At 33.8% G+C, this 26,781-nt stretch overlaps 1 protein-coding gene across 1 annotated transcript in view; it reads left to right on the forward strand.

The window, feature by feature from the left end:
• The window catches only part of LOC124369795 (homeotic protein proboscipedia), a 103,958-nt gene that overhangs the window by 70,023 nt on the left and 7,154 nt on the right, over window positions 1-26,781 (forward strand). The gene's annotated exons all lie outside the window — the stretch shown is intronic.

Raw genomic sequence — 26,781 nt, forward strand, 5'->3', positions numbered from 1 at the left:
AACTGAAACAAAAATGCTAAAATAACGGTGCATGTCATGTAATTATATGATTTATTTAATACTAATCATACATATATTTAATCTACGATAAAACACAATCTATAATATTTATTATATACAAGACAGAAGTAAGAACAAACACAAAAGCTATCATGCCGTTCAATCAATGGAACTACACAAACGTTAATAAATACAACAACTCACATTAAATAAAAACGAAGCAATAATTAAGAGTGTCAATTTTACAGTAAATGGAAATTAATAAGTGTTAAAACTAAAATAAATAGAAATAGTTAGTTTATTTTCCTCATATTCTTAAGAAGACATCACGTTATGTTATGACATCTTTTCTAGTTGAACACATCGTCAAGGAGAAAAGGTAAAGCTTTGCTTGGTGAATAAATCTCTTGGGGTAAAATACCATACCTCTCTCTGCTTGAACACATCTTACGCATTCCGTGTGTAATCTAGTCTTAAACAAAGTTAGGACGTGAGCCAAGGTGTATCTTGGTTGGGGGAGGGGGTACCAACGGTCGCATGGTGTTTGGGAGGGGGTTGATACAAGGGTTGGGGTTTGGGGAGCGCCGGGGGTATAATTAGGAGATACGTCTCCTTCTCAGCTACAATCTCGGTGAAAAATGTCACTCGGGCAATAAAAATAGCATGGCACATCAGGCAGGCAAGACACCCTTATTAAAAACAGGGCAATTATCAATGTTTTAGGGGCCGTGTCCTTTAGGCGAGAATCCCGAAAAAAGGTTAAGATTGGCCTCAGAGGAGACATTTATTAATATTTTTACAATGAGGCCAACCGTGTTTTTACAACCCGAGATGCCCTTCCTTACAAATTATTATAGGATCATCTCTCTGGCTCTCCCCTTGAACTTTTACTGCGACTTTTTCGCTCCGATTTGATAAATTGCCTATCGCTGATGGTTTCATGACGTGGCCCCCAATTAAGACTTCTTTCGAGATCTAAATTAAATTCCTTTTAAGAATTTGTTGTTGAAGAGAGACACTGATGTCCTTTTTGGACAGTATATTGGAAGTAATAGTTCGTAACTAAAGGAGACCTTAGACACTCTACCTTAGCTTTCATACTATATTTAGTTTAAGCTGAATACAAACGTAACGACATTTTTTAGCAAACCGTTACGAAGGCAAACCATTGAAACATGTATACTGAATGGTTAACGTTGCATTTGAAAATACCGACTCTAGTACTGCTATTTGTAATGTTTAGCATACTGTGCAGGGTGTTTGATACATCAATATCCATCTTATATTTTAAATCAATTGTTTTATTTTTATTATACCAATTGTGACTGGTATAACAAAAAAGCTTAATTCGTAAGGTTCATTCTCTTTGAATTATTCAACGACAGTTCAACGTGTACTCCAGTGATAATAAGACCTTATAAAATTACAGTTCATTTTTGACTAATTGCACGCAGGTGACACAAAATTGGTATTGACGTATCCAACACCCTGTAGTTGGTGGTGAACTCAAGTGTGAATAACAAATAATATGAAAACATATAGACATGTTCAAATGTCACGAATACATATTAAAATTACTGTCCTTATTTTATCTGAGTTTTTGTTTTACTACTTTTCAATAAGCATAATAAATTTAGTAATTTTAAACTACTATCCTGTTGTGGTATAGGAGTATAACCTAAAAATAGTACATAACATATTTTTAATTATGAGTTTTTAATCTTTTTTATCCTTGCTTGGATATAATTAGCACAGAATTTTTCTTTGATGTTGTAGCATAAGTAACGTTTAGTGTATGTTTAGTTATGTATATATTTAATATGATTTCAATTAAGACGATAATAAAAATGGCACATCCTGAAACTTATCTTTCCAAATTGTTTCAAGTATTATTTGCACATTGCGATTACTTAATAGTTACTTAACTAGTAACTTAATAGTTTTATTGAGCACTATTGACATTTTCAAACATTGAACGACTTCTAAATAATACATACCTAACTCATAAGCCTCATTTTCTCTGGGGACATTTTATAAATATCTGAAACGTACTTGGCCTTATTTAAAGTGCAATATTATCGCATATGTTCGATGTCTTGTTTACAATGGGCAAATCGTACAAAGCAAATTCCCAACCGATTACTTGAAGTGGAGGCTCATGGTGTTCTTTCTCTACAGTCTATATCTGAAACCTACATGATATACATGTCGTTATATGCAGACCAACTAATACGCAGGGTACTGGAGGATGCAAAAATCGGTAAATCTTTCACCCTGGTGTGCAATCCTTTTATTTCATTCATTTATTTCCAAACAATTCATACATGCATTTGACTTTGCATTGTAAAAAGAAAATTAAAATAATTCGTGCGGAAACTCCACGTCTGTGTGCAGAAATTAGAATTCTTAAGTCAGTCCAGCAGCACCAATAAACTTAATTATTTGAACATTATTAGCACACGTTAACAATAAATAAATTAACTGCTTAGTTTGATATAAATATAAACTAAAAATTGTATAAATCCAGCATATACTCGTATATGTAAAAAATATAAACGAACATTTGCGGTATTCTACGATATTCTAGTGATAATTGAAACTAAAGAGAATTGGTCCTGAAACTAAGCGAAAGTATACATAGGTTACTGTTAGAATAATCGGAGCTGGTCAAGCCAATCGTACATTATGTTATAGAACATGTGAAAGGAAGCACGGATCTTGTTGGTAGTGTGTGCGTGTTTGTGTGTGAGGGTGTGTGTGTGCGTGCGTAAGGATATGTAAGTGCTTTTGAGGGAGTGATTGTAACGTGTGTGCAACCATTGCACGGCGGCGACCGAATGAGGGCCTCCACCGTCGCCCAGACCAGGCTAAGCAACCACTCGCCCACCCTTCGCTTGTACCGCCACACTCTGCTTGCAGCACAAGTTGATGAGCTAAATAGAACGAATAATTAATTTCCAAAATGTGTGCCGGTCTGGGAACATCAAATCCAAAATTTACTCTATTTCTCGTTGAGTATGTATGTGAACTTTCTTGAAACATTGTATTTTTATTATTGCGAACATATACTAATAGGGACTTAATAAAAAGTTGTCTTATATTTAGAACAGGAAACCGCTCAAATAATAATTCAGTAGGATATCTTCTATTTTTCTTAAGGATAACTTTCATATGGATCTGTGAGCAACCGCTAACATACCCAATTAACATGCAGATCATAACTGCAGAGGGCGCCGTGAAATAACCTTCCAGGAATTGCACTTTTAACCACTCTTGAGTCAATTTATCGACCAATAACATCGGTTCTTAAGCCGTATTAAACAGTCTGGTAACTGCTAAATTATTCAACTTATAAAAGTAAAAGTTGAAATATCAGTTCACTATAGCTATTCTCCAATTTGTCCTACACCATTGTTGGATCCTCCAGTTTTAGGGTGGAATAGATGGAAAGCCTCAACGTAATAGAAAATATCGTATTCAATAAGTGTGGTCAATTTGGTAAAATTAGCGTTCTTTAATATTATTTTAAATGTTTGATCATAAATGGGGTTTTAAATGCCATATAACATATAAACAAAACTCGAATGTAAGAGTGGGCATTAATGGTATAAAAGTTATTTCCATTTTTAGAACCACTCCCTCTTAAAAAGTGTGAAACATTATTAATCGTATATATTGTTGAGATGTCCATTCATATTTCCTAGATTTTGGTTAATTAAAATTATAAACAAATTTACAAAATGAGTTAATTTTGTCTCATAAACTCATGTATTAATAAATAGAATTAGGCTAATTTAGTAATCACAAATGGATAAACTTAATATGGCCTCCATTTTGTAAAGGGTAGTTCTGTTTTGTAGTACTACACCTTTCAAATGAAACGCGACTTGAGCTATGATTACGTTTAATATTCCACACCAGGTCACTTCCTCTATTCTTGAAAAGGTCGAAAACCGCCAGTAGCACAAACCAGTTGAAGTTTAGATCTTAAAAGTACTTTAAGATTCAAGATTTTTTACACCCTACCTATACTTTTCTGTATTCTCGTAAAAGAATAAAATGTGTTTTGGCATTTAAAGATGACTATCTGGTTAGCACCAGATATCTACATAGAATGTAGAAAATGATAATTTTTAGTGTCATAAAGTGCGGACCCAAAGACATAAGATCTAAACCAATATTTGGCCTACCATCAGTAAAGTTCATCTTAGAATAATGTTTTACACGAAATCTTCATGCCACAGAAAAACAGAAGAGGTTTCTGTGGTTGACATTTACCAAAATGATTTTCCTATGCTATAAAATTTAGTTTCAACACGGATTGTTGTTACTTTCAGCAAGTCGTGTAGAGTAAGCCCGCCCTCCCTTGGTGTCGTCAATCAACTCTCCTCGCCATTTCTCACCACAAGTAGACCCGATCACGCGCCGCGCGGAACCGCTCTTGCACCCAGCCGATCTGATCAGGGGTTGAGACCTTTGTTCGTGCTCCATTGACTCTTCAGGGTCACTAACCGCATGAATGCGAACGTTTGTCTGCTGCTGGTTCTGTCTTGGAGGGACTCTTTTCTTTGGACTATAACTTTTGCTTTGGTACTAATGTCTTCAACAGTTTATTTCATGCCTTATTTACAATAAAATATTCGTGGGGCAGTCTACTATAGCGGAAAACTCACGTTCATATACTACCATTCAAATATTTTTCCTTTCTATAATTTGTCACAGAACGACTAATGAAATTTTTCCTGCATAACTAACCACATTTCCTCTACACAAGCAACGAGTTACAAAACTAACAAGGACAAAAACAATTATTTTCAGATTTGTGTCCTTTAAGAAACTGGAATAATTGCAAAATGATCGTAAAATGTAACAAATAACAGTAAAAATATGAAAGATTTAGTGACTTAATTTTAAAAATTCAGGAAAATAGCCTTTACTAAGTTGTCTAAGGTTCTCCAATTCTATGTCACTATATGTATAAGAGCTTATTAAGTTCTTACTTTATTAGTTTTATATTAATTCAAATAATAGAAATTCATGTTTCAATTTTCATCCAATTCTAAAGAATTCTATAAAACGTCCTGTATTCATTTACTCTTTTTATTTCTAATCAATAAACCACGTTTAGTGATTATGCATGATTTGTGTTAGCAAAATCGTTCAAACAAAAGTAAATGGTAAAAATATTATAACATTACTAGGATTGTTCTTACATTAAATTGAAGTACTCGTTACGGCATAATCTAATATAATTTCTTTTCATAATTTCTTTTTAACCATACGAATCACGTCTTGGTCAAACAAGTTGTTCTATGGACTATAATAACGAAATGAAATCAAGATGTGTGTTGATGTTTTCATTCTTATTTAAGCTCAAATTAATGTTAGTTTCTTTTTACAAAAAAATCCTTACGTACAAAAAGAAACAAATCGTCCAATTTTTAATTTGTGTAAACAAAATGCAAAAATATTAAGGAAACGAATTGTTTCGTAGGGTATTTAATTTGTGAAATAAGCACGCTAGACTGTTTAATGCATATTAAATTTAATTAAAGACTTTCACTATTTTATTACTTAGAACATGAGTTAAGTTTGGATAATATTTTGATACAATACGGTTCTATCTATTCTTAATCCAAAACAGGGCAGGGCTTCTTATAGGAATTTCTTCTCTTCAGTTATAATTTTAAATTACAGTACCGCGATTACCGGCTGGTAACAATACTGATGTTTTCGTTTTGGAAAAGCATATGCTTCTTTACATTACAGAGTTACCGTCAATGATCATTATACGTAATCGTTGTCGGCGTATAAATAGAGTGCCGAAAATGGGTTTAATTTGTTAACGTATCATTAACGTAACGAAATATGATGCCTTAAATTAAGCCTTCTGGCCTCCACAAATGAGGGCTGCATACTTTAAATGAAATTTTTCAAAAGTTCAGTCGCAAAATGTATAATTTTTTGTTACTAAACTAAGGAATTTTTATCCTTAAAGAGTAAATTTTATAAATTTTATCGAAATTACCTGATATACATAGTAAAATGCTTTCGAAAAGTTAGGTGATATACCCAGAGTATAAACTTTTGTAACTATATTCATTGTAATTTAATTTGCAAAAGAAATAGAAATCAGTTTTTTTAACATATTTTATTTACTTTACAGCAAGGAAATTAGTCTGTAATTATCGGTATGGTATACACCATCCTTTTTTACAAAAGGGGTTGGTTGCTATATTCTGTTTTTAACGTCTGGAAACTTTTTTGAAAAAATTGGTTTTTGAATATTATTGTTAAATATTCAGTCTATTGGCATATTAAACATTTTCAAATAGGCTTATCATATTTGTGTTGTTGATACGGGTGTAGCAGCTTTGAGCATGTAAAATGAAGGGTTTTTTAAATAAATTTGTTTCTGTCCGGCTGTTGTGACTAGGAATCATGAATTCGTCTGTGATCCATAGTTCATAGGATTGCTTTGTGAGTCTCGAAGACTCTACAACACTGTTTGATGGTTTGGTGTGTCTTTATGTCCATACATGTTTCATTCTATCCGAATACGTGTTGTTATTTTTTTAAATTAATAGTTCAGGTATTTAGATTTAGATCAGAGAGATTTATTTTTTGGAGCTGTAATATTATCAATCTATTCATGACATGTTGATAAAAATAATATAAATTAAATCTAACAGTTTATTACAAGTGTTTAAATTTTTTTTAATTTGTCAAATACGGGAGCATATACTTTTTAGTATTCAATCTATAAAGTATCTTAAACTCTTGTTTATAAATAATCAATAAAAATATACCTTATATACTAAAACGTGTTTGGTTGCGTATTAAATTTATCTTTAAGATGAGATACGTCCCATGACTTTATGATGAGAACATAACAGTTATGTTTGAAGTTTTTAAGCTTTCATACTTCATAATAAACATGGTTCTTTTCCTTTTTGTTATAGATGATTAACAATTGAATACTAGACAGAGTACAGTGATTTACTATGTATATTGTACATATCACTATGTAGGAATCTCGGCGTTGTATTTTCAAACAACTGAGCAATTGCTTATGGGCTGGAAGGAGAAGAACAAGAACCCTCTTGTAGCTACTATAAAACAAGACTAAAACGAAAAGTTTATCCTTCAGCGGCGCTGGCGGCGGGCTCAGAGAGATCTACCGGGTGGGAACCACCAAGAATGATTCAGCATCGCTACCAGTCTTCTCCGATTGTTGGAGTATAAAGGCAGCGAGCATCGCGCCTTCGACTGGAAGACCTTTCAACGTGGAGTTATTAATGAATTTCATCTCCTCAGCGACAGGCAGTCTAGAGCCGGGCCGGCGGGGTCGTTGGCTTCTACTCCCAGGTCACTAACAGTCTTTGTCAGCTTCTGCTCCTGCTCCTCCTGATCTTGCCGGTTTCAATTAACCAATCGCTAATGATTCACATGGGAACCACTTACCTAAGTGGTTCCTAAGTGTTCACCTGAAAATTGACAGACTGGCTCAGGTCTTAGCAAGGAACTGTAGAGCGCCCAAAATTTTGAGGCTCCCTGTTAAATCTGTATCCTAGATCAAAAATTATTGCCAAAAAATGATTAATTTGACATTTTAAAATAAAAACACTAAGAATCGACTACACAGTTATGTAGTTAAGCTCTAAAATACCTAGCAGCAAACTAAACTAATAGTTTAATGTTCTCAACAAATTATTTAGTATTGGTGAACATCCGCACCATAGTTTCTAGGGTTTCTTCGAATGAAACTTAAATTTCTTGCATTTTAGAGGTTCTGACAAAGACCAATCGGTGTTCCCAAGGTTCCGTTTTAACCCCGACATTTCCCAACGGCTAGCAGCGCTACAACACCGGCACGACTCGACACAGAAAGGGCGGACCCCCGGCCACCTGTGGTTATTATTTGGGAGGAGTCACAACAGATCATTTCCAGTTACTTGAAAGACATAATTGACTCAATCAAGATGGCCGCCGTCCGTCTCGACCGCCATTTACAAAAGGTCGCGGTCGCGGGCGGCGTAGCTGTACGTTTTTGTCTTTCTTCATCTTGTTTTATGGTTCGGTTGATTTGAAAGTCTCTATTATGCTCGGCTGACCGATTACTACGGATTGCCGTGGCCGCCCAATCCCCTTTCAAGGTTCCTGATCTTTCTCGAGGACAGGCCCCATTGGCGTGTATATGCCGGGCTGCAGGGAAGCTTAAACTCTCTGAACATTCAGATTTATATTTAATGAGATTAATAAACAAAAAATGTGGACCGTATACAATACTGACTAATCGTTTTAATTTGCAGATTATTTTAACAGTAGAGAACGGTTTTGAGAAGTGGACGTAGCATTTATAGAAGTTATTAAATGCATTGCTTGTTTCATCCATTATAAGTAGTAATAAAGATTGATTAGTTAATCAAGGTATCTTCACAAATGTGCCAAGCCTTCTATCATCTTTTATAATATTTTCTCCTACTTTTGTATTTCATATCTACCATGCTCTCCCAAACTTCATATCATTTACATAAGTAAACCTTGCATAAGTAACTATGGAGCTTTAAGCACTCGGAACGTACAGAACTGTAAATCAGGGTCTTTTTGGTTGGGAAGCACAAATTATGACCAACTCCTTGAAACAAGCGAGGCGATTTTAAACCCCCTGTTTTTAAGCTGTGCGGTATTAACAGACCGCAAACATATTAAACTGCTCCGTGCTCAACTGCTGGGAATATCAAAATTACTTTTAAAGGGGCGGAATAAAATATGAAAGAGCCAGGAAAGTCCCGTCCCGGCCGGGAGTTTTGTCGGAGCTGAAAAGAGGGTAAAAAATCTTTGCGACTTCTCGGGCCTTAATGAAGAAAGTGTTTTATAAAAAAAGGAAACGGTGTTTATGGAACATACACTTTTAAAACACGAGCAAGAGAGAGGGAGAATAGTGATGGGGAAGGGTGGGGAACGGAAGAGGGTGAGCTACAGCCTTGCAATCTCTTCCCCGCCCCCTTTCCTGGCGGAAGTTGCATTTTACATTGGGGAGGAATTATTTTAATTCCATATTTGTTGGGTTTATCAGACTTCTAATTTATAGCAGTCGTGTTTCCTTGCCCGATGAAGCGTCTGATTTACTTTACGCCCCTAAACAACTCTTTATTTTTTATAAATTGAGCGCCTCCACTTTACAAAACGAACTTTTTTTCTGATAACCAAATGGAGCTGAAATACCGCTTTGGGCTTTGTTCGTAGTATTACGGAAAGTTGGAGGTGTTAAACGTTTTACTTTCTCGCACAAGAAAGATGAAGTTGTCAGATTTAACGAGATTTCGAGTACCTGTATGATTACCTTCATTTTTACTTGTCGTCACGAAGTAGAAATGTTATCACTAAATAAGTAAAATTAAGTATGTTAAACGTGTTAATAGGGAACTACAGAAATGGCTGTTTTGTAACCAAAAAATTAATTTAACAAATTTTGTTTTGACTTTAAATTTGAATATTGTACAGATTATACATTCAAAAAACATTAACAATTTTTTAAATGCTCATCGTACCATGTAGGAAAGAAAGCATAATGGAGCACCAAATATGGTAAATGTTTTAAATATTTTTTAATAAAATCGGTTAGGCACAAAAGGCACGCAGTAAACTAAAAGTCTTTTCCGTGTTCGTAACGGACAACGTCTTTGAATGAAAAATATAAAATGCCAGTGACTTTAAAATGGTTCTCATGATTTTAGACAAATTAACCCTAAATTTCTTTAACACATAATTATTTATTACTATTTCATTTGTCTTTGACAAGACATGCCTAGACAGGATATTATGCTACCATGCAGTAATTCCTTCTAATATAAGTTTTGTTAATAATTTAAAATTTGATTATTTATTAATATTTCTCCTGTCTTATTTGAGACATATGTTCTTATGTTTTCTTGTATTGCTTTCATTGTATTTTAATGCTAATAAATGAATAAATTTGATTTGATTCGACCTTACAAATGAGGCATTGCTTTAAGTATACTCTCGTGTGCACTATATCACTAAGCCTTCTGGTTAAAAAAAGAAACTAAGGAATACGGAATTTTTTACTTATTTTGTACCTAAAATCGTGAAGTTATTTATTTGAATTAATGTAGCAAGTATGTTTCTAATCACATTCACCAAGTTAATTAAAATCCCTCATATATTAATAATATTTATTACTATCCATTTCCTTGGTGTAATAATATAATAATTAAACTTGTTTTTATTGTTATTTTAAGTTTGCTGGGATTCGTCATTTTCCCACACTTTAAAAGTATTCCACTTAATTAATACACGTTAGGATTTTTGTGATTTCAAACATTTTACAAAATGAACTTCTTATACAACTAGTTTGTAGAGAGCAGTATTTTTGAATACATATATAATTAAGTTAATAAAGCATAGTTTTACATTTACTTTTATAGAGAAAATTGTATTTGTTCTCAAAATTACAAAATGCCATAAAATACCCTCCAAGTAAAAAAATCACGACTTATAGGATATAACTAAAATTTAAGTAAATGTATCCCTTGCATTTTGAAAAAAGGTAATCTAGATAGGTTAATATATATATATGAAACACCTTCACAAATTTCATATTGTATCACATAAGACACAAAGAGTAGATGATCTACATTCTTTTCAAAACAGTTTCAATTTCCCTATCAATTAAGTTACATATTTTCTTTCAGTCGGTATTTTTATTTGTGCTCTTGTTGATTTTTTTATTTTTGTTTAAACCACTGTGTTTGTATTGAATTAATTGGGTACATATTTTTTACAGCATTTCCCACTTGTTGTAATACTAATTTTTAAACTGATTTATGTTTTTGCAATCTTTTACTCCTGTAAAAGTCGATTTGTTGATTCAGTTTCATAAAATAGATTTGATTCGTCCAAATTCCAACAGCCAGTGTAGCAACACGCGAATTCAGTCCTGCCTATATTCAAATACAAAGTGGCCGAGCGGCACTTGATAATGTTGAGAAGATAGCCTTTATTAAGTGGTCGCCATAAATAAGGGTTGAAGTGAGATGTGGTTAATGCCGGACAAGAAGTGGCCGTGGTCACATGAGAGGGGAGGACTGTAAAAACACCCCGGCACCCCGGACACTCCGGGCGGGGGCGAGGGGGTCGGTCAAGACATTTGTTTATCTCGTTGTAATTGAAAGAATGCAAGGACCCGGTGTCGGAAGTCCTCGCTCTCCCTTTTTGCCCTCCCGGCTATCTGGCAAGGGCCGCCCCGGGTTTTTGTCGCCCAATATTAACCCTGTTATAATACACCAACCCTTCCCACTTCAATTGGTTTCGGCTCGGTCACTACGGCCCGATGGCAGAGCAAAAACAGCGTAGTAGTGCCAATTTGCGGATTCAATGCTGAGTTGTGGTGAGAGGGCTCGGGTAGTTGGGGTTGTCTACTTAATAATGAGCTTACATATTTCGTCTATAAATGACAGAGGTATTGCTTTTTAATGTATTGCTTTACATGTAATTTGATTATATTCAAGCAGTTAAAATTCAGTAAAAGAAATCAATCTATCAGCTAGCGGTAAGATAGGGTATGAAACTGCAGAGATAAATTTAAGGCATGTAAATACCAACATTTTAATAAATTTGGCTTTGCTAAAAAATAAAGTGTGTGTAGTTTCACTAAAAGTAAGTTAAAGTTTAGGCTAATATAATATGGATGTACTGAAAAAAGCGCATTCGTTGTTTTATAACGAGGTTAAAAATTGTCTTATTTCCCTAAAATGAAAGAGTCATAATGGCTTTGTTTTGTAATTATAAACAAGACAGTACCAGTTTTCCGTAGTAGTAGGTAGTATATATAAAACACCTAGTGTTTGTGTATATTATGCATTCTATTATTTATATTCGGAAGAAGCTACTTACGCTATAACTGTGGGGCAACACAAGCAACAGAATAAAATTTAATAACTTTTCGTAAAAAAAAAAAACATAAGCTGAAATAAATTTTTAAATTCATATTTAAATTTGCTCCGCATGTGTTTATGTTACAATGTTCAATGTTTATCGTGTACATTAATGTTACACAACTCACGTCAAGCAAGTAAAAATCCCGAAATAAAACTTCGTGATAAATAGCTTATAATTAGTGTAAAACGTACAATAAAACCTATTATACCTCTTGTTAATCGTACGTGCAACACACCCCCAAACAAGGGTTTTCTTTTTCGGGCGCTCCAGCCGCGGCCGGTCGGTTGAGCCTAATCGCCGTTGGGGGACACCAATTAAAACGAAATTGATCAAAATTAAATATGTAAATAGGTGTAAAAGTTGTTCCCGTACGGCCGCCATCAATCACGAGGGTGTGGAGGTAATTATGCCGGGTTTTTATTCAATTTGACGGCGCGATGCAGCGCGGCGCTAGGCAATAGGGTGACAGTGGCGCTCGCGCTCGCGCGGTGGCGACGCGGGGAAGTGCACAGTAACAGCTGGCTCTCTTTCCATCTGACTGTCTATCTATTGTCATCCTGAAATGACACCAGTCAGTCTTCATTCTAGTCTACAGTACCGCTACTCGACATATCATTTCCTAGATTTTAATCTATCAACAGTTTTGTTTTCGATGTTTTTAAACCTGTTTTAAAATAATAATCCTAAATATGTATATCTTTACCCTAACGTTTTCAAATTTTAAAACAGTAAGTCAACAGATAAACATTATTTTTTCAACACCAGGACGGCAGTTTTTCTTCACTATTTAAATCATTTAAATGTATTTATTCTATTTAAAAATTATATTCTCTGGAAGGACAGGAGAAACTGATGATCGATGATTTTAAGCCTACTATACCTATACCTTTGAGCTCTTATATTGGTGTTACAAATATTATTTTAAATCACTATCTAATCTCTTATTCTGTCCCAAGTCTTCGTACAAGCTGTTGCTACTTGGGGGATACTTGGAACATGGCAGGAAAGAAGGTTAGAATAATATTCGCCCTACCCATACCATCAGCTTAGACTTTAAAGAGTATAATAATAATAATTTTAAAATTTAGGTACTGACAAGTAGGCTTAAATAATTTAAAGTTATTAATTAATTAACTACTAATAACTCATTACTATTTGTATTTATTCGATACGTAGGGCCTAATAAATATAGTTCTATATGATATCCAGACTTAAAACATTACTGTTAAAAATTTGTGTTAGGTGAAATAAATTAAAGAATTTCTTTCTTAAAACTTTAATTTTAGCGATGCTATTGATTAGTTCTTTGAACGTGATACTAAGGCTTTATTAATTTAACGGTTTTAGTAGAACTTGTAAAATTAACAACAACAATAATAATAATACAGATTACAACTTGACAAGAATTTTATAAAAACACGACTACCGCGCTTACACATTTGAAAGGAAAACAGTGTCTTCTAACAATAAATAAGAATGTTAAATCTTCTAAAGTATAAAAAATATTATTGCAATAAATAATAATCCATTATCGAAGAAATTGCAGAATTAAATTAAACTATAGATTAACATTTAAAGTTTATTTTGTTGACACGTAGCTAGGCAGCGCTACAAGAATAAAACGATTTAATTTTCTTTTACAAAATTTTTATTGCCATGGTTTCAAAGTCTTTTCTGCGTGGTTGCCTTACAACTGGAATCTCCAACTCTGGATTCGAGACCCAAAAGACTCGTTAATGCGTTACTATAATTGTAGCGAGAATCGTGTTGGGCGTTGATATAAACTCTCGACTCAGTGTTAATGCTAATTATATGAAGTGTTAATGTGTCACGGAGGATAAATTAGCGGTGATAAAAACAGGTCCCACTTGGACTTCCGGCCTGACCGGAACTGAGATCTGTGGCCTGCGTTAATGTGTTAGGAACGGACACAGAATCCATTATAAGTATGAAAAACAAGTCCTTGCGCTGGCTATATTGTTTGGTGCATTTTGTGTTCTACACCCACTATCATTTTTGAATTATTTGAAATTTTATATAATTTCGTTATTAAAAACAGTTATATATCTACTAAAGAATTTATGGCGTTAATGTATTACTATTATTGCAGTATGACATTGTTGTTTTAGATTCATTTAGTTAAGAATTATTGTAATGAATGCATTTTATGTTGATAAACTGTCTTATGCCTTTCACTAACTAGTTTTACTGATAATTTTAAGTATTACATTAATAGTTTCAGTTAAGTTTATGTTGTTTGTCTACTCAAAGAATTTGGTTAATTGCCTGTTTTTATGTTCGTTAGGAATTATAAAATTAATATTTCATTCTTATAAACTTGTTTCATTAATGGTACATGTCCTAAATACATTTTCAATGTTAATGTCAATGATGAATACGTGTGGGCTGATATACAAACATGTGTGACATATTACTTTTAGTTGTTTATTTATTGTGAGTGACATAGCATATACTGTTGTTGGATATCTCAATCCGTCAACAGGTTATTAGGAAAATATACTTTCGAAATCTATAAACTTGCTTATTTGGAATTAGACAATATGCAATTTTCAGGAACGTGTAACCTATTTTATTCAATTTAAAATTAGTAATTCAATAATTAAACGTGTATTTTTTATATTTTCTGACTTTTTACTGGAGCAACAACACATGAAACCGAATTTTTCTTAACAAAGTTGTATTGAACGTTCTCAGATATTGAACAACGTTTGTACCATTGAACTTCGAGCAAACAATATTATAATGTTATGTCACTTGACACTATTCGTATTAAAAATAATAAATCTAAATACAAGGTAGCAGATGCATTTAGTCACACAAAATTCAAAATCAGCCCATGTGAATGTAATATGATTTTTAAGAATACGTATAACAAATTAACTGGTTATTATTTATTGGTCAATACTAAGACGTTTGTATGCTCTATACTTTATTCACACGACAACTGGCATTATTATATCGGGTTTTCTACTTACTCCAAGCACGATTGTTTGTCGTTTTTATTATTACGAGATGGGTTTGAGTTCATCTTCTATTAGTTATTCAATCAATTTTTTTCTACTAAAACTTCATAAAATATTTAGTTAAAATATCATACAACCGGTTTGAGTTATCTATGTTGGTGTAATCTATAGTGTTATTTATTTCTAAGTAAGGTAAATCACATCTATCAATATTTTTAAACTATAATACTTGAAAATGGAAAGTTGACGCAGGGCAAGGGCCTTTTATTTTCTTGCCAGACTCATTGCAGGGTACATCTAAACCGGACACAGAATAATAGTTAAAATAACGGATATTCCCCCATATAAATTCTGCAACAAATTAGGCAGAGAGATAGGTCGGTAGTTACGAATCTCGTCAATGTTCTTTAGCAGCTAATGCAGTTAAAATCTTTTTAGGCGGAACCAATTGCAAATTTAAACCAAACACAGTCAACGGATTGCTCTAATGCTCATTTTGACACGCTTTCAGAACGCTGATACATATTTAATGTATCACATCTCGTATTGTAATCACACTTAGTCCAAAAGATAAATTTTTAATTTGCATTCGTGTGTTTCAACTAACAAATTTAAACCAAACACAGTCAACGGATTGCTCTAATGCTCATTTTGACACGCTTTCAGAACGCTGATACATATTTAATGTATCACATCTCGTATTGTAATCACACTTAGTCCAAAAGATAAATTTTAAATTTGCATTCGTGTGTTTCAACTAACAAATTTAAACCAAACACAGTCAACGGATTGCTCTAATGCTCATTTTGACACGCTTTCAGAACGCTGATACACATTTAATGTATCACATCTCGTATTGTAATCACACTTAGTCCAAAAGATAAATTTTAAATTTGCATTCGTGTGTTTCAACTGACAAATTTAAAATCGATAATTTACATATATCCTTCTGAAGGTATACATGGAATAGTCATCTAGTTGTAATAATATATTCTAAAAAAGTTATAACAATGGCCACTATTGGAGCTTACTGTAAATTGTCCACAAGCACTTGTGGTTTCAATTAACTGCACGGTAACGGAATGTTAAGTCCTAAGGAGAGCAACAGTTGTACCGAGATTAGACGCTAGAGTGCTCTGCTCTCGCGGATTAGCTGACGACGTGCGAGCAATCAGTAATCAGAAAGAGGAAGCCGCCTAATCAGTCTTCTTATCTACCCCTGCGGGGAGCACACTCAGAGGGTGCGACATGCCCAGCCGCGAGCAGGTCAACCCTGCTCTGAAATGGCAAATCACAGTATTCCCTTAGAGTGTGTCTAACCTCTGGCAGCAAAAGTCTTTTAGAGGTGAAAATAATTACACTTAAATTTACATGACATTTTTTAATATTAATTTAAAGTATTCAACAAGGACTACAGTATTGTATTTGATAGAGACCAAATGATTCATTAAGAGGGTTCATCCATAAAAATGTACAGTAAAAATAGATGGTTGAAATTTGTCACTAATCGGTAAGTTGCTCATTACAGTTAGTATCCTATTAGTAAATAAAATATCTCCCTACGGACATAGTCATCAACACTTTCGTTTAGTTAATAGTTGTACAATTTACTGACCTGATGAAAATCTGAAGTGATTAGAAAATAAATTCTTTATTCATTGTTCACGTATTCTGCAGCCAATAAATGGTCCTCCAAAACCAAATGGCAAAGGCTACGTCCGTTGGGTTCATACAAAACAAGTTGGTTATATTTTTCAGCCTGTTACAGAATTCCAGAACGAACAGTAAGTTATTCATATATTTAACCTTAAATTCTTGGTTTTTAAATAATTTTCTGAAAAATACAAAATACTTATGCCTTATTAATAATTCAAGTTTTAAATTGAAATACTCTTTTTCTGTTGTATAAAATTTCAGTTGTGGTTGAGCAAAATATGTTTGGGAAGTTCAAAATTTTGGTACTTCTGATTGTACCCAAATTCATGAAACATTTCTGAAAATTGGTGGTAAACGTCCAATACACAAATATTCCGGTAAAGAGCCTTCGGCCGTCGCCCGGCGAGATGGGAGGACGGACACATATGAGACGGCAGAAGGGTATGTAGGGTGGAGGGGGTTGACTGACAGCTGGTTCCACCAATCACAGGCTTGCTCACTGATGAGACTCACACGTCAATCATCTGTCCCACTCGTCCCAGCAGCCATGTTTTTAACGTCGAATCATTCAAAAACACCCGCGTCATGCTGCCGGGATGCCACATGCTGTCCCGCGGGATCTCCATCATGCCTGGGCAATTTGCATGATCCACTGTTCAAATTGTGCATTTAACAGCGTTGTCTAGACGGTGTAAAAATGGGTACAGGACTTTTTACTACTAGATCAGTAGCAGGTGTGACCATTAGTGAAGTTTATGTTGGATCGTGTAGCAAAATTGATCAAATACTGTATGACCTCCATGTATAAACATGTAACTAAGATGACCAACTTCTTCCAATAACAGAGAGGGTTGCCTGGGGTTTGGAGGTCCCCGGAGTCCAAGAAGGAAATCATTCGACCAACATCCACATTTACAACATATAAAAGTATAAATATATAACCAGTATTGTTAACGACACACTACCCAACTTACACAAAAAAGAATAGGATATTATTAAAAAATGACGTGCTGAACCATTTTTACAATTTTGTACGTCTTAAAAAGCAACATGCCTACATTTTGGAAAATGTTATATGTTCCCTAATGTATATGAAATACTTATGCTTTAATGATAAGAAAAACGAATCGGCGTAATTACACTCAGGTCAATTGTCTACATTTTTAATAATTAAAAAATTATTATAATTAGGGTACTATATATTATATAATGTTTTACATACATTAGTTGTACGCTGAGATTTAATGCTACTCGTACTTTCAATACTACTCAATGAGATATAACTGCCACTTGAATACCAGATTATACTGATGTTGTTTTAGAGCTTTCAAGCTATGAATCGGGACAAATTTGGTGGGATTAAACCCTATGTGAGCTATCCAGTACAAATCAGGTAGGGATTATGAGGTGGTGGATTGTTTCGAGAGCGGGGTGTTGTCAGGGTATTAAGGGATCGGAGGGAAATCGATAGGGATTATATTAGGGTAAGAGGGGCTGACTGAGGGACTTAATACGTGCCAAGATGTCTTTAGTGAATGTTACTCGCTCCCCGCTCCTTGAATGACATAAGCTACGCATAACCGTCTAAGTGTAACCTGTGTTATACCTTACGGAGTTTGGTGTAACAACAGCCGTAACAAACTTGACTACAACGCTTACCGTGGGATACGTTTCAACATTTGGTGCAACACACTAACCAATACCACTCAACAATTAACACCTTTTCTAATAGTAATAGGTAGAAGAAATTATAGTACCTGCTGTCTAACTGAACTTGACGTTTACAACATAATCTATTTGCTTTTTTGAAATGAAATGAAAAATGTCTTTATTAGAGGCGAAGTTAGGACTATAAAGTCCTCTCTACCACTTTTCAAAAAGAATAGGTATCTACATGATTAATCTATCAAGGGATAATTTTGGAAAAAACTAATCGTGTTCTTTAAAAATTGGGACAACTATGAAGACAATTGCAAAATATTGTTACAGATTGAATTGTACTAGCATCATTACTTTCACTTGAGAGAGAATTCACTAATTTTTTTTCTGAACAAAATTATATCAACCAAATATATATACGAAATAATATATATATATATATATATATATATATATATATATATATATATTCAAATATCTGAATCAAATAATATATTCACAAACTTTTGCTGCGTATTTCCGCGGATCTAAGACGTATTCATGAAATTTGTCCCTCATATAATGTTCGCTGTACAATGGTGGAATCTTCGACATGATTTTCAATTTACAAAAAAAATGCAAAACTATATATTTTTGTAAAGACATAATGGTCAGACGTGGTTGAATTATTGAGTAATATATTATATGCAAATGTACAAAGAATATTTGTTTCACTTAAGATTACTTAAAGATAATGTGTAATGCAATACACTTTGTTCATCTATATGCGTCTTCTCGTATTACTGTCAAAATGTGAACATTTTTAGCCGTATAGAGATTAAAATATAAATATGGTGTCTTATTGTCAGTACATATAAAACTGACATATATTTATGACTATCAATAGATTCTAACCTAAACATATTGGATTTAACGGTATGGTTAAAGTAAAGTATTAATAAGCTACCAAATCTTCTAAATTAACTATATCTCTATCAACACTTTGACAAAATACATTACATTTTCATAAATTAAGAACTACATCTTTATCACTAATTTATTGATTGTTATTTAAAACTCAAGTTTGACTACGATGATAAATCTTGTATTTGCTATTATATTTTTAAATAATATAAGGGCTCACTAAATAATTAAATGGCAATTGGCACTTTGCATGTCATAAACATGTTGTAATAGGTATATAATCGCAAGATCATAAATATTAGCCTATGGAGACCATGTCTAATTGAAAATTGGAAGAGTTTTGACTACGATCTACTAAATTTCAACACAATAAAGCAATCACTGCGGGCATTTCCTTCTTGAGGCCTAAATATTTTATGAAACCAAAAAGATTTCAATTTCTGAAAACAGATAAACTATATTCAATTTTTATTTTATGTTCAAGTGAGGGAATTATAGAATGCTTGTAGTGAGAATAGTTGCATAAAACTCGCGTAATGCTTATTTGACACATATTTTATTTTAATTTTTTAACTACAACAGAAATAACCAACTTAATAAATATATTTAAAAATGTTTAAAACAACAGAGATAACTAACTTTACTGTTGGTATGAGTGATATCAAATACTGGCGTAAAGTTTAAATCCTACCTGTTTTAATAATTTGAAACAATGTGTACAGTGAGCGGGCTTAAACATTACCATATGCCGAAAGTTTAAAGCCCCAACCGTCCATATACAATACAACACGAGCTCGAAGGCGAGCGTTGGTTGAAAGTTTCCGAAAAATAAACATCGTGGGGAGAGTCCGAAACGAATCAAAACTCAACAAATATACAGATCCACATGACGGCATGTAAATGGATGCATTTATTCCGGAATACGAAGAGGGTAGATGATCTCCCACTCTCGAGAGGATATTTTGACAAGACGCCGTCTCCTCTTGGAGGCGAGCTGTCAAACTTTAGACAAGTTCTGGCGGCGGGAGGGTGGAGAGGGGGTGCTTGTCATTCCTCGACAGTATTAGCATATTTTAATAGTAAGTTCTGTACAGTTACTGAGGGGAGGAGGGAGGGAGCAGCCCTTATTGATTTATTAGATTAGCGGCTGTCGTCGAGTGGGACACTTCAAAAACCTCCGGACTCCAATAGTCTTCTCCCGTCCTTATTGGGCAAATACTGTTTCTTGTGAAAACACATGTTTGAGTGTGTGTTTCTGTGCCTCCTTTTCAAATGAATAATATAACAATGGGACAAATTGAAAGCCTAAATAACTCAGCGGTTTGTTATTTATTTTTTTGTTCCGACTGACTTTTAAACAAGGTATACATAAATAAATTATAAAAAAATAACGCAGCGCATAAAATTCTATAGTCGCACAAACCTTACACTTTCACAGGTTGTGAACACCTCAAATTTGTTCATTTAATGACTGCTTGGTTTATTATTTTTATTTTTAAGTGAAACTTTTGTTTCCAGTTTAAGAACTTATTAAAAATAAATGTGCCTTGATACATACAAAGTCAGTTGTTTAATGCTTTGTAACACGGAAATACATTTTCATATGAAAGAAAATTAACCATTAAAAAGTACAATTTCTAGTGAATTTTAGTATCTTACACGTACTGTAACTCTTATATTGTACATAAATTAAGCCATTGCCTAGAAGCGGTTACTTTTAATGGCGGAGTGAGTTTGTAGAATTTAAAATACTTACAGTAACATTGACGTTGTAATCTGTAACGATAGAAAGCCATTTTGAAACAATCCACATGTCCCATACAGTTTCTTCGTTTTTACTCTAAAATGGAAGCGTGTTCCCTAATGTAGTTGATAGGCATTACGTCTCCTCAAGGAGTGTACAATGCGTAATTAGCCGCGTTCATTATATAGCAATAAGCAGATTGCGGTTTAAGTTTGAGAAAACATAAGGGATGGGAAATTATGTTTTATCTCGCTCTTACAGAAACTTACAACCAGTATTAAGATACATACAATTTTTATAAATAGAAAGTAAAGGCCGATCAACTTTCCACCCTTATTCTGCCCGTTGCCATGGGCCTCTGGTCTGTGCGAGGACCTTATCAAACAGAAAAATGAGGAGAGCCACCAAAGTACAAGGTCAACTCGATAGTATTGATAAAAAGTGCTATGGTCACGACAGCATTTGAACATAAGCTAGATCTAAAGTCAGACGTCTTAGACCGCTTGGAAATCGGATTTCCCTAACATACTTAAAAATAAACTTAACCATCCAGATGAAAATACTACTACAAGATAGTTGAATAAGTAAATATTATAGAGGTTTTCCTCTTTGTATGGAGATAAGGGGATTATGAAAATGTCGCAAATATATTATTATATTTGCGACATTTTATATTATAATATAAACTATTATGATATATATAATATATTATATTATATATAATATATTGTATTATATTTCTAATTTTGTTAATTTTATGCATCAGATAATCAATTTTTCTGTTTGTTTTCTTTTTTCTTCGAGACTTAAATATAGATCTTGGTCACATGGTTTATATCAGCGTGTTAGCATTTGATACTGATACTTGTAATCCGATCAAATAACGTTATCATATCATAGCATCAATCTCCCATTAGAACTAGTACATAGAACTAGTATAAATAACCTTCATTCATAAATGGGTTTTTGAACAGATGATTGAATTTTACGTCTACTAAATGTTCAATATACGTAAAACCCTCAAGGATTTCTCGAATATTCTCTATACCAAAATATAACAAAGGAAAGTGGCGTACAAGAGAATTTAAAATCCTGATCGGTTCCGATAGTGAACCATATATAAACGTGAGGCGTGGGAAGGGTGGCGAAGCAGCCGTTGCAATGCAGGCAGAGTCGAGTGAAGGATATGAGCAGAGTGCCGTAAGTAAAGCAAAGTTTCGCGTCAGACTCGCGCGGCATCTTGAGTCCTGGACAAGTTATTGGATAAGTTTGGGCCGACTGTCGAATAAGACTGTCACAATATGATTCCATCTGTCACAGTCTGGATATATCATCCCCACGTGACGTCAGGGGAGGGTCGGGAGTGATCATCCGGTCTCAGGTGATCCTTAATATCACTACGATATCAATATCTCCGCTCCACTTTGCCCTGTGACTTCTTCACTGTTGCATGCGACTTTTCATTCTTTTCCTCTTTGCATTCTTGCCCTCGCCTCTCCGCTCCGCATTGGTTGTTTTTAACACCCCCTCCGTCCCTCTCCCTGCTGGGGTTGTGACGTGCGTCTCTCAACGCTTGACAAATGGTCCCGCTTTGATTCCTAACCCTTTATTCAAATGCCTGACGCTTCAAGCTAGACACAATCTTTTCGCACTCCATAAATAATGCTGGCTGGGAAACCCGATGTTTTGCACAGTAGTTGGCCCATTTTTCGTTTTCTCTCAGGAAATTTAAAAAGCAAAATAAGATTTGTTCTTACTTGAAATTATTTTTCATACCGAATAAACCCGATATAAATGACTTAGAACCATTTTAACTTGACTAGATATGCACAGCCAAAATGATCTCATAATTAACTCACAGACATAGGGTTAGCTCATCAAAAGCAGTTAGCAAGGTCTGAGGTCCCCGGTCCATTTATCAACACTGTCCCCGGTCGTCTGTTCCCGGGGTGAACCGCGTCTTGAAAATAATGTCACAACTTTGACCACTGACCCACAATGTGTCTTCGCTGGCCCATCCATACTCGCTGCGATATATAAGGAACTGCAAGGAAATCATTTTTATTTATTAATATTTAGGAACATTATTAACGGTATAAGTATTTACAGATCAATTAAAAAGTAGCTCTCGTCCGGTAAGTCCCCGTTAACGATGAAAACGTCTATTTTAAATATGGAGTGAATAGTGCTTTTGTTTTATATATGTTTTTAGAAACGCTGCAAAACATTTTAATTTTATGTCAAATCTCCTTAGAAGTACTTTTTTCTCAATATAATTGTAGGCAGCTACTAGGTAGGATTCACATTTTCTCAAATACGTAATAGAACTAACTACACACTGAAAACTGTGGATTATTAATAAAACGTTTTTATCTTTACGGATGAGTAAATTAAACATTAGGCACAAATTAATTCTTCATTGTAGTTTTAAAAAACAATAGCTAACTAAGTGGGCCGTACTTGTTTTGTTTGCGATATGAAAATTTTAAACCTTCACTTGACTTCAAAATAACAAACCAATAATTCCTAAATTAAAGTGATTGATATTAATTAAAGTGATAACTTACAGATGATGCGTAAAACATTCACTATGCCAAAATAAAGCTACGTTGTATTGTTATTCGTTAAGTATTGTATTGTGTAGTATTGAAGGTCTTATTACTAAACTGAAACATATTGAAAAATTATAAAACTTTTCTATGCAGCAACATAAAACTGATTCTTTTTTCTAAGGACGTTTGTATAACTTATTTGAAGCCAATTGCTTTAAAGAGCAGTAAAATCTTTAAAAAAATTAATACCCAAAATTTTTGTATAAAATAATGTCATATATCGATACTTGTAAATTCGATCTAAACCACGGTTTATAGCCTACCTATTTCAGAATCAGCTTTCATCAATTCTCCTATCTGTTAATTTATCAAAGTTGGCCCAGGGCAAGATTAATGGTGTACTTCTTGTAAACAAACCCCGCCAACTTGACCTTTTCTTTCGCGCACATGTGGTGTTCCTCTTGTCGCCAATGTTCTTTTAGTACTGTTCCACTTGAAGGTATAAATCAGCCTTATCCTTAGTAGGTGGGCCACAAGGGTTGTTGCGACTGGAAGGGGGAGGCGGAGGCAGGTGGTAGTGTAACAAGAATAACACCTGACAAGAACAGCGGTGTATGGCATTCGTCACCGGCAGAACTTAAGGGGTTTATTATGGCAACACCGTCACTGAGTTTTAAAACATACAACCTGTTGCAAAACGTGGAACTCGACGTGGTGAAAGAAATAAGAACATTGTTTATCAAAATCGTTAGTGAAATGTTGTAAAGTTTCATCAAACTTTCACCAACTTTCAAACTCGTCATCTGTTAATTGTGGAAATTTCAGTCATAAAACTAAACAAATCTGATTTAGTTCCGTACTCACTTTCCTCTCACTAACAATTATCCCTTTATATATGTATTTCCTTCATGGTTGGCTTCGTATACTATCCAAATTAACTACATCACTTGCGATGTATTTCCTCTAATAGTAATGTAAAAATGTATTTATGAGTTTTTAAAAATAAAATAATAGATAGGTTTTAATTCTGATTTTTATTACCTACTAGATGCGACAGTCGGATTATATTTTTTTAATAAAACCCGGACTTTTGATGTATTTTTAGGTAAATCTCACCTTTTTATTAAAATCGACAAAAACATCCTATAGATTAAAAATCCGCTTAAAGTAACAACTAGTAGCAAATTAGTATTCCAAAATATTCACAAAAACATATTGTCAGAAATGTCAGTGTACTTAATTTGCCGTTGTTCTATAATACAATGATTTAAGATTGTGTTATAACAGTGTATTGCTTAAAGGGAAGGAATCTATTTCAAATGGAATTTACAAAGCTTATCAATATAATAATCATAGATTAACAACACATGACCTTGTTCACATTGTAAACAGTTGAAGAGGGGTGCCACAAGGCACAGACTTAGCCCCAGCTCACAATTCAATTGCCGCCAACTCCTGTCCAGTCATTTATCAAGTTGTCTTTGTACAAACATTAATGAACCACTTCTGTAAACAATGTGGAACTCTGGCCCTTGTCCTGTAGTTGTACGTTGCTAAGTGTCGTGCTGCTGTAGGTTGTTTCACCTCCTACAACTTTCGCGGCCCTATCTGAGTCGAGAGATTAATTATACTTAGTTAAGGATGGAATTATCGATTGAAGCGCCGCAACTAAGAATAAAAGTTCTCAAAAATGGAGTTGCGTTTAGGAGTATAATACCGTTCTTAACAAAAATATTAGGAAATCACGAATCTTCAAAGATGAAAATGTTTGAATAAACTTTAATGTGGCAATACATTTAAATGTATTCACACTGCAGCCTGCATTACTTTGACAGCCTTAGGCCTAAACAAAATGTTCAAACAGTAAGTATTTCACCAAAAATGTTTCTACAGTTCTTCGATGAAAATACGAGTCGTAAATTAAGTTATTTGCTTAATCTTGGTTGTAATAGCTAGAATAATCTCACCCTCAGGAAGATCACAAAATGATACAATAAAGACGTATAAATGCTTATATTTTTTATATTACAATAGGGTGTTCATATATATACATATATATATATATATATACATATATATATACATATATATATATATATATATATATATATATATATATATATATATATATATATATATATATATACAGGATGTCCAAAAAGTCCCGGGTCGGTTGAATATTTTTAAAAATATTTAAAATAGAGCTACAAAACCTTACACAAAGTTACTGGACATAAAAATCTATTTTATCACATATTCAGTCATCCGCTACTTCCTCAGGGGAGCGGCCCGCTAGGAGTCAGAAGAAAATCTTAAATGTAAGCATAGGTTGATATGCATATCAAATTAAAGGTCTACATTAGTAGAGTACAGAGCCACAAACCCGACCTCAAACGGATAACCGAGTCAAAAATGGCACCCGTTCAATTCAAAGATGGCAAGAGTTTGTTTGGGTCCAAAAAGTCCCGGGTCGGTTGAATATTTTTAAAAATATTTAAAATAGAAATACAAAACCTTACACAAAGTTACTGGACATAAAAATCTATTTTATCACATATTCAGTCATCCGCTACTTCCTCAGGGGGGCGGCCCGCTAGGAGTCAGAAGAAAATCTTAAATGTAAGCATAGGTTGATATGCATATCAAATTAAAGGTCTATATTAGTAGAGTACAGAGCCACAAACCCGACCTCAAACGGACAACCGAGTAAAAAATGACAGCTGTTCAAAGATGGCTAAGAGTTTGCAACTTAGGTTAATGTAACAAAATACACTGATGAGCTTTTTGATTTTGACTTTACTAACCCAAAACTGTTTACAATTTAATGAGTTATTCAAATGACCCTCAAACACCTCATGAAACACCTCATGTCCATTTTTTAATGTTAGGAAAGTTAATATTAAGCCGTACCCATACTTTTCAAACACCCTGTATATATATATATATATATATATATATATATATATATATATATATATGATGATGATGATGATGATTATGATGATGATGATTATGATGATGATGATTATGATGATGATTTAATTAAATTAGGTTAATACGTTTTCATACAATTTATATGTATATAAGTAATCAGTAGTCTGATGAGAAGTTAGTTCATTGGCAATCCTTTACTAAATTTATGTAACAAAACAAAGAGTTTGCACATAGATGGCGCACAAGTTTCCAATGGAAACGTATCACCATGTGCAAAAGTATAATACCCCTCACTGTTTCATCTTTTCTGATTGATATATCAAATTAGAGTGTCTTACCTTCTTAATATAACCGCACGACATTGACTCCAAACAGTAATCTTAAA

This window comes from Homalodisca vitripennis, chromosome X (assembly GCF_021130785.1).
Source record: "Homalodisca vitripennis isolate AUS2020 chromosome X, UT_GWSS_2.1, whole genome shotgun sequence".
In the NCBI taxonomy this organism is placed as follows: domain Eukaryota; kingdom Metazoa; phylum Arthropoda; class Insecta; order Hemiptera; family Cicadellidae; genus Homalodisca; species Homalodisca vitripennis.